Source organism: Bison bison, unplaced genomic scaffold, assembly GCF_000754665.1.
Source record: "Bison bison bison isolate TAMUID 2011002044 unplaced genomic scaffold, Bison_UMD1.0 scf7180017864215, whole genome shotgun sequence".
Lineage (NCBI taxonomy): Eukaryota > Metazoa > Chordata > Mammalia > Artiodactyla > Bovidae > Bison > Bison bison.
The window spans coordinates 9816310-9827211 of NW_011494787.1; positions in this window are offsets into that span (position 1 = coordinate 9816310).

Consider the following 10902-nt stretch of genomic DNA (forward strand, 5'->3'; position numbering starts at 1 on the left):
AGTGAGAGTTTTACTTCTTCTTTTCCAATTTGGATTCCTTTTATTTCTTTTTCTGCTCTGACTGCTGTGGCCAAAACTTCCAAAACTATGTTGAATAATAGTGGTGAGAGTGGGCACCCTTGTCTTGTTCCTGACTTTAGGGGAAATGCTTTCAATTTTTCACCATTGAGGATAATGTTTGCAATGCGTTTGTCATATATAGCTTTTATTATGTTGAGGTATGTTCCTTCTATTCCTGCTTTCTGGAGAGCTTTTTTTTTTATCATAAATGGATGTTGAATTTTGTCAAAGGCTTTCTCTGCATCTATTGAGATAATAATACGGCTTTTATTTTTCAATTTGTTAATGTAGTGTATTACCTTGATTGATTTGTGGATATTGAAGAATCCTTGCACCCCTGGGATAAAGCCCACTTGATCATGGTGTATGACCTTTTTAATGTGTTGTTGGATTCTGGTTGCTAGAATTTTGTTAAGGATTTTTGCATCTATGTTCATCAGTGATATTGGCCTTTAGTTTTCTTTTTTTGTGGCATCTTTGTCAGGTTTTGGTATTAGGGTGATGGTGGCCTCATAGAATGAGTTTGGACGTTTACCTTCCTCTGCAATTTTCTGGAAGAGTTTGAGTAGGTTAGGTGTTAGCTCTTCTCTAAATTTTTGGTAGAATTCAGCTGCGAAGCCATCTGGACCTGGGTTTTTGTTTGCTGGAAGATTTCTGATTATAGTTTCAATTCCCATGCTTGTGATGGGTCTGTTAAGATTTTCTATTTCTTCCTGGTTCAGATTTAGAAAGTTGTACTTTTCTAAGAATTTTTCCATTTCTTCCAAGTTGTCCATTTTATTGGCATATAGTTGCTGATAGTAGTCTCTTATGATCCTTTGTATTTCTGTGTTGTCTGTTGTGATCTCTCCATTTTCATTTCTAATTTTATTGATTTGATTTTTTTCCCTTTGTTTCTTGATAAGTCTGGCTAATGGTTTGTCAATTTTATTTATCCTCTCAAAGAACCAGCTTTTGGCTTTGTTGATTTTTGCTATGGTCTCTTTTGTTTCATTTGCATTTATTTCTGCCCTAATTTTTAAGATTTCTTTCCTTCTACTAACCCTGGGGTTCTTCATTTCTTCCTTTTCTAGTTGCTTTAGGTGTAGAGTTTATTTATTTGACTTTTTTCTTGTTTCTTGAGGTATGCCTGTATTGCTATGAACCTTCCCCTTAGCACTGCTTTTAGAGTGTCCCACAGGTTTTGAGTTGTTGTGTTTTCATTTTCATTCATTTCTATGCATATTTTGATTTCTTTTTTTATTTCTTCTGTGATTTGTTGGTTATTCAGCAGCGTGTTGTTCAGCTTCCATATGTTGGAATTTTTCATACTTTTTCTCCTATAATTGAGATCTAATCTTACTGCATTGTGGTCAGAAAAGATGCTTGGAATGATTTCCATTTTTTTAAATTTACCAAGGCTAGATTCATGGCCCAGGATGTGATCTGTCCTGAAGAAAGTTCTATGTGTGCTTTAGAAAAAGGTGAAATTCATTGTTTTGGGGTGAAATATCCTATAGATATCAATTAGGTCTAACTGGTCTATTGTATCTGGAGGAATCAACCTGCCTGACTTCAAGCTCTACTACAAAGCCATAGTCATCAAGACAGTATGGTACTGGCACAAAGACAGAAATATAGATCAATGGAACAAAATAGAAAGCCCAGAGATAAATCCACGTACCTATGGACACCTTATCTTCAACAAAGGAGGCAAGAATATACAATGGAGAAAAGACAATCTCTTTAACAAGTGGTGCTGGGAAAACTGGTCAGCCACTTGTAAAAGAATGAAACTAGAACACTTTCTAATACCATACACAAAAATAAGCTCAAAATGGATTAAATATATAAATGTAAGACCAGACACTATAAAACTCCTAGAGGAGAACATAGGCAAAACACTCTCCGACATAAATCACAGCAGGATCCTCTATGACCCACCTCCCAGAATATTGGAAATAAAAGCAAAAATAAACAAATGGGACCTAATTAAACTTAAAAGCTTCTGCACAACAAAGGAAACTATAAGCAAGGTGAAAAGGCAGCCTTCAGAATGGGAGAAAATAATAGCAAATGAAGCAACTGACAAAGAATTAATCTCAAAAATATACAAGCAACTCCTGCAGCTCAATTCCAAAAAAATAAAAGACCCAATCAAAAAAGGGGCCCAAGACCTAAACAGAAATTTCTCCAAAGAAGACATACAGATGGCTAACAAACACATGAAAAGATGCTCAACATCACTCATTATCAGAGAAATGCAAATCAAAATCACAATGAGATACCATTTCATGCCAGTCAGAATGGCTGCTATCCAAAAGTCTACAAGCACTAAATGCTGGAGAGGGTGTGGAGAAAAGGGAATCCTCTTACACTGTTGGTGGGAATGCATACTAGTACAGCCACTATGGACAACAGTGTGGAGATTCCTTAAAAAACTAGAAATAGAACTGCCATAGTGAAAGTGAAGTCGCTCAGTCGTGTCCGACTCTTTTCGACTCCATGGACTGTAGCCCACCAGGCTCCTCCCTCCATGGGATTCTCCAGGCAAGAGTACTGGAGTGGGGTGCCATTGCCTTCTCCAGGGGATCTTCCCAACCCAAGGATCGAACCCAGGTCTCCCTCATTCCAGGCAGACACTTTAACCTCTGAGCCACCAGGCAATCCCACTGCTGGGCATCACACAGAGGAAACCAGAATTGAAAGAGACAATGTTCATCGCAGCACTGTTTATAATAGCCAGGACATGCAAGCAACCTAGATGTCCATCAGCAGACGAATGGATAAGAAAGCTGTGGTACATATACACAATGGAGTATTACTCAGCCATTAAAAAGAATACATTTGAATCAGTTCTAATGAGGTAGATGAAACTGGAACCTATTATACTGAGTGAAGTAAGCCAGAAAGAAAAACACCAATACAGTATACTAATGCATATATACAGAATTTAGAAAGATGGTAACAATAACCCTGTATGTGAGACAGCAAAAGAGACACAGATGTTTAGAACAGTCTTTTGGATTCTGTGGGAGAGGACGAGGGTGGGATGATTTGGAAGAATGGCATTGAAACATGTATAATATCATATATGAAACAAATCGCCAGTCCAGGTTCGATGCATGATACAGGATGCTTGGGGCTGGTGCACTGGGATGACCCAGAGGGATGGTATGGGAAGGGAGGTGGGAGGCGGGTTCAGGATGGGAACACGTGTACACCCATGGCAGATTCATGTTGATGTATGGCAAAACCAATACAATATTGCAAAGTAATTAGCCTCCAATTAAAATAAATAAATTTATATTTTAAAAAAGTAAACAGAAAGCAATAAACCCCATCTTCCTCCTTTAGCCTTGCAACCTCCCTTTTAGTACCCGCTCCTGGCAAATTCTAATCAGGAACCAGCTAGCTAAGTGCAGTTGACAGGTTATCACAAAGCAAAGTGAAGAAGGGTGGCTTTGTAGGTGACAGACAACAGCTTAATAATTAGCACAATGCTTCTATCTGCCCCCTTGACCAGAGATGTCCCACATTGTGAAACCACTGGAGGGTTCAGAGGCAACCACTCTGCCCTTTTCTACTTAAGAGGATCTCCCCCTTTAAATTGAGTAAACAGAGGAAGGCAGGGATTTCCCAAGGATATGAAAGATTTGAAGGTCCTTTAACTGCCCACACCAGATCTAACTCAGTTCCTAGGTTACAAATCGTGTTTCAAAGGAGAGACTAAAAGGAATGACCAAATTCCCAATATCCACAAATACTTAAAGACTGGGACTTCTCTGACAATCCAGTGGTTAGGACTCTGTACTTCCAGTGCAGGGGGCACAGGTTTGATCCCTAGCCAGGGAACGAAGATCTCATGTGCCACATGGCAAAAAAAACCCAAAACAAACAAACCAACAAATGCTTAGAGACTGTCTATTATGGTCATTACCATTGTTCCACTGTTCACTTAACATGTTGATAATATTCAAGAATTAAAAGTACTAAACTATTTCAGCAACACTTTTGAGGTTGGGATTGAGGAAAAAAAGATGTCTTCCAAAAGTCTCATCTGGGTTGAGGCTGGGAGCTTATGAGATGGGGATAGTGAAAGTATACAGACTTATTTTATTGGGATAATGAGAGCGAAAATAAAGGGAAGATACAGGGTCTTCATGGGGAAAATAAGCAAGATACTTTAAAATAAATAGTAGAGAAATAAATATATGAGTTTGAATAGCATAAAATAGAACAGGAAGAAAAGTATAGCTTCCAGATTAACAAATGAAATGAATGTCAACTTTAACAAATCAACACCAAAAAAAAAGAAAAGAAAATGAGAAGATATTCACTTGGATTATTTAAATAGTTCTAATTCACTGTAATTTATCTATTGGCTTTTTGGCTATATATCTTTTGCTTTGTCTTGTTTGTTGGTGACTGGTCTGGAGATTAGAATGTTAATATCTAACTATACTTTCTCAGTCTAATTGGAGCTAATTTTGTTCCACTTCATATTAAAGGTAAAAGCCTTCCAACCATATAGGTCCTTCCACCAAAATTCATGTTATAATGGTCCTTCATAGTGCATCTTCATATACTAAAAATCTTACAAGTTTTTGCTTTTTTCAGTCATACATACTTTAAAAACCTTAAGAGAAAAAAAACTAGTTTTTTCTATTCAGCCAGAGACTTACCACTTCTGTTGCTCTACCTTTAATCTTGAGGACCCTTTCAGCTGAAAATTTTCCTTGGTATTTCTTAAGAAGCGGTTCTGCTCCTGATGAATTCTCTTAGCTTTCCTTCATCTGAGAAAAAATGTCTTTATTTTGCTGTCATTCCTGGTGGAAATTTTCACTGGACATAGAATTTGAGGTTGACAGTTCATTTCTTTAAAGCACTTAAAGTTGTTGTTTCACCCTCTCCCGCCCTCCGTGGTTTTTGATGAGAAATCCACAGTTGTTCTAATTACTGTTTCCCTCTGCATAATGTCACTTTTCTCTAGCTGCCTTCAAGACTTTATCTTTATTTCATCAGACTGACTATGATGCATCTGGCTACAACTTTTTTGACTTTGTGCTGTTCAAGTTTCACCAAGCTTCCTGAACCTGTAACATATGGCTGTATCTTCTCCATACTTAGGAAATTTTGGCCATTATTTCTTTAAGTGTGCTTTCTGCCTCAGTATCTGTTTCTTCTCATCCAAGGACATGTAAGTTAGACCTTTTGATATCATTCCATGAGTCTCTGAGATTGTTAACTTTTTCAACCTTTTATTCCTTTGTTTCTCAGATTACCTTCAAATTCATTGACCTGTTTCTATGTCTTCACTATACTATTGAGTTCACACATGCGGTGAGCTTTTCTATTTTATATTTTTTCACTTCTAAAATTTCCATTAGATTCTTTTTTTAATAGTTTTATTTCTCTGCAGAAAGCTCCTATTTTCCCATTCATTTTCAGTGTGTTTACCTTGACTTCATGGAGCATAGTTACAACACATGATAAAAGACTTTGACAATTCCAACATCTGGGCCATTTCAGGGTTGGCATCTACTTACTGTCTTTTCCCTTCCATATTGGTTGCATTTCTCTGGTTCTCTGTATATCAAATAACTCGACATTGAGAATATTATGTAGACTCTGGGTCCTATTATAATCCTCTGTGTTGGTGAGGACATGAAACAATGGAACTCTCATATACAGCTGGTCAGAATGTAAAATGGTTTAACCACTCTGGAAAACAGTTTGGCAGAGTCTTATAAAGTTAAATCTGTATCTACCATATAACCCACCTTTTTGCTACTACATATTTACTCAAGAGACATGAAAGCATATGTCCATACAAAGACTTCTACATGAATGTTCATAGCAACATTCTTCATAAAGTCCAAAAACTGGAAACCACCCAAATATTCAGCAACAGGTCACTGGATAGGCAAATTATCATATATCCATGCTATAGACTATTATAAGCAACTGTTACACAAAGTGGGCGAATCAAAATCTTTATGCCATTTGAAAGAAGTGAGGCCAAAAAAGTACATTCTCTATGATTCAATTCATATAAAATTCTAGAAGATTCAAACTAATTTATATTAGTAAAAAGCAGAAGGGTTTGCCTGAAACCAGAGGTGAAGAGAGGGATGGATTACAAAGAAACACAAGGAAGTTTTGCAGGTGATAGGAATGCTTGTTATCTTGATTGAAGATGTGATTTTACAAATGTATAAATATATCAAAATAACCAAATAAAACACCTAAACTATGTTCACTTATATGCTTCAATATCTCAACCAGCCATGTAAATAAAAAGAGGATGCAACTATGTAAATGAATACAAACCAAAAAAGAGAGAGAGAACATCAAGCATACCAGTCCTTGTTCAGGGCATGACAGAATTCTCCCATTAAAGACAAAAGACAAAACTCAGACCTGTTTATTAAACAAAAGCAAACAAACAAACAAAACCCTAAGCTTACAAGAAATACTTAAAGTGATAATGAAAGGCTAAAAATAAAGAACTATACAAACAGAATCTGGGAAAATATAAATAAAAGATAAGTTGAATGAAACATTTTAAAGTTGGCAAGGTTATGAAAACATCAAACACATCTAAAGAGGTATTTTGCACTATTTACAAAGAAGATACCACAGTCACCAAATACACAGCAGATAAATATGTAAAGCAAAAAGTATTAGAAATGCAAACAGAACTTACTAAATAAACAACAAATATACTAGGAAGATTCAACATACTTTGAGAAAGGGGTAGACCTACTAGACCAAAAATTAGCAAAAATCTAAAGGAATGGAATCATGCATTCAATAAATTGAATAATACAAGTAATAAATGTATTAAATATATGGAGAACCACATGGCTCCAAATAGAAAATTTTTGTCTTATGGCCATACACAAAAAATGATTCAGTACTTAAATAAACATATATTCAAGAGAATCATGTATAGGCTATGTTTTCCACTCATAATAAGTTAGAAAATAAATTTGGTCAATTGAAGTAACTGTCAGGACTTTTCCAAGGTTGAAATACCATCTTAATCACATTGATCATAAGTAGACTAAACTCACAGGCAGAAAATCTCAGACCAAATCCACCTCTGGCACAGTGATACTGGGAAGTTACACAAACCCTTTGAGAATCCAACTCCATAAGATATCAGTGATCCTACCCACTCTACAAATTTCATAAAAGTAGTTGCTAGTGTCAAGGCAAACTGAAATCATGAAAATTTTAAGGCAGTTTTCAAACTGTAAAGTCCCATAAAAACATAGGGTTTCTACAAGAAAATATGTCTAAGTAGTAATCAACTGGACTCACAGAAATGGGGGAAAAGGGGACTTTAGAAATATGTCCTTCTATATTTGGTCTATCCGGATGTGTATACAGAGATATTTTAAAGAAATCTAGAAAGGTCATCGGGTTTCCCAGGTGATGCAGTGGTAAAGAATCTGCCTGCCAATGCAAAAGACATGGGCTCAATCCCTGGGTTGGAAAGATCCCCTGGAGAGGGAAATGGCAACCCACTCCAGTATTCTTGCCTGGAGAATCCCAAGGACAGAGGAGCCTGGCAGGCTACAGACCATGGGGTCACAAAGAGTTGGACACAACTGAGCATGCACACAGAAAGGCAATCACACTTGGATTAGTAGGAGCTGCAGTAACTAACAATGGTAACTTGTTGCCAACTTGCCACTAATGAAGAGGAAAAGTCCCTCAGATAGGAACTACTTAAATATTTGATGACTAATAAATTAAATGTTAATTAAATACTTCAGTGATTTTCTTCCCTGACCAGCATATAATTAACATTTAATTTGTTATAAAATATTTAAAGTTATGAAATATCCTATGGCATCTAAAATGTCTCCATTGTCAGACCATTTTAGGACAATGTGTCAAGGGTACAAGAGGTGAGACTGGCATTTAAACCTCAGGAGACAGATCATAAAAAGTAACTTTTGTGCTTTTCTCACATAAGGAAATTGAGACTGAAATAAGGAGCATCTCATTTTCCAATTGAATTTAGCTAAGGAATTTATAACTAAGTGCTACCAGGGAGTAAAGGATAAACTTCAAATCTAAAACTATAATGTCATGAATGTGGCAAGCACCTCAGTAGTAACTGGAAAACATGATTACAAGTTGGTTAGCACCAAGTTAGTTACGTTACAAGTTGGTTAGGAGGAAAGCGACATTCACTCCGGCCTCTCTGGAACATGAAATTCATCTGTAAGAATGAGCTTAAAGAGAAGGCAGATGGGACAGAACAGCTATCCAGTAAAACAAGGGACACTATTAAAGATATGCCCTTCTCCTAACTTCCCCCACGCGGCTGTCTGAAAGTCTCAGAAATGCATTTCCCCATTGGTTCAAATTTGACCTTGGAAAGTAGATGAGCCTGGGCTTATAGCAAGGGAAGTAGGGTCTGGAAGGGCAAAGAGAGCTGTGACAAGACATCTAGCTGGTAAGGAGAGAGGGATTTGGGGAATGAACATTCACACTGTCAGTCTTTAAACTTGAATGATGCAGAATAGCCACCGGACCAAACCAAGTGAAACAATTTGCCTAACCTTAAAAATGCATTCCAATATACTTTAGATGCAGACAAACACTGTTTGATTCCACTTATAAGAAATACCTAGAATAATCAACTTCAGAGTCAAAAAGTACACTGCTAGATGCCAGGGGCCGTTAGGTAAAGAGGTGGGGGAATAGGGCATTAGTGTTTAATGGAAACAGTTTCAGTCTAGGAAGGTGAAAATTCAGGAGAGGGATGATGGTGAGAGTTGCACACAATGTGAATGGACTTGGTGCCCCTGGATTGTATCGTTAAATATGGTTAAAATAGTATGCCTTATATTCTGTGACTTTTACCACAATTAAAAAAAAAAAACATTTAAAATAGAGAGAGAAAGAAACAACTTCTCTTGTGTATAAGCAGAGCTATGCAATGAACCAGGCTAAAGGAAATCTCCTAAAAGAAGGCTCCCTGACCCACAACTACAGCACCAAACAGAACAGGTCAGTTCCACTTCTAAAGACCAAGACTGGGAACACAGCCTCTCCCCTTCCATCCCTTTATTGCCCTTCTTGCACGCAGGGTCTGCAAGAAGATTGAGGGCAGGAAGAGAAGGGGATGACAGAGGATGAGATGGTTGGATGGCATTACCAATTCAATGGACATGAACTTGGATAAACTCTGAGATAGTGAAGGACAGGGAAGCCTGGTGTGCCACAGTCCAGGCAGTCAAGAAGAGTCAGACACGACTTAGTGACTGAACAACAATAACTATGCAGCCATGGGAAGGTAGTAGCCATCTCATCACCATGGGGAAGCCCCTCCTGAGGGAAAGCAGCCCATATGCATGGCGATCAGGACAGAAGAAGCCAGCCCTCTAAGTCATTAGTGAGGCTGAACTAAGCCACTCTGGGGATGCTCACCTCTGGTCTTCTCACATCACATTCTTTTTCTGACAGCCCTTCTCCCAACATGCAGCCTTCCTCTTATCGCTCTGTTCCATTTTCTCAATATCTCTGCCCTGTTTAACTCATGTTAATTCTCTGCTACCTGATTCACACAGCCAGAACTTTCACTTGGACAAACCTAAGTCTGTTTACACTTTGTCCAGCTCAGTGCAGCAAACGTGAAGAGTACCTATTATGTACTGGGTGCTAGGCTTTGTGCTGGCAGTAAAGTTCATACGTGCTCCATATAAATGTTTCTAAAATCTAGACTGCAGTATGATTGGTGTTGTCCCTTCCAGATAGCAGTATTCCTGGGTCATCCTGTAATTCTAGATACCTGAGTGTGCAAAATTGCATTCCTGAGTGTCTACATCAGGAACTTTCTCTCTGTGGCCTCAATTCCCACTCCGTCCTCCACCCAAGCAAGTTATTTCACTCATTTCCACCTGCAGAGCGAGAGGCGGCCACTCCAAGGAACAGACTCAACCTTGGCAAGAAACATCTGTCAGTGTCTGGGACTGAAGATGGCGTCAATAAACAATCTGATTTTGCAGCTGTTCTCATGAACCTTAGTTTTCTGGTTGCTTCTATCTGTTTAGCTTCTACAGAACTACAGGTCCTAATCCCTTCCCTGGAAGGTAGGCTACCTTCACAGCATTGCTTTCCAGGAAACTGTGGCCCCAGGCTCTGGCCTGTCTGCCTGGTTCCTTAGACACTTGTTGGCCTGGTTCTCATTCCTGGCACTACCCTCCATGTCCCAGCTTAGTCAATCACAAGCCGCACAAAAAGAGTCACCGTCCACACGCCAATGCATCTATTTGGCCAGGACTCATCTCACACGCTGGTAAAGTAATGCTCAAAATTCTCCAAGCCAGGCTTCAGCAATATGTTAACCGTGAACTTCCTGATGTTCAAGTTGGTTTTAGAAAAGGCAGAGGAACCAGAGATCAAATTGCCAACATCCGCTGGATCATAGAAAAAGCAAGAGAGTTCCAGAAAAACATCTATTTCTGCTTTATTGACTGTGCCAAAGCCTTTGACTATGTGCATCACAATAAAGTGTGGAAAATTCTGAAAGAGATGGGAATACCAGACCACCTGATCTGCCTCTTGAGAAATTTGTATGCAGGTCAGGAAGCAACAGTTAGAACTGGACATGGAACAACAGACTGGTTCCAAATAGGAAAAGGAGTACGTCAAGGCTGCATATTGTCACCCTGTTTATTTAACTTATATGCAGAGTACATCATGAGAAATGCTGGACTGGAAGAAGCACAAGCTGGAATCAAGATTGCCGGGAGAAATATCAATAACCTCAGATATGCAGATGATACCACCCTTATGGCAGAAAGTGAAGAGGAACTCAAAAGCCTCTTGATGAAAGTG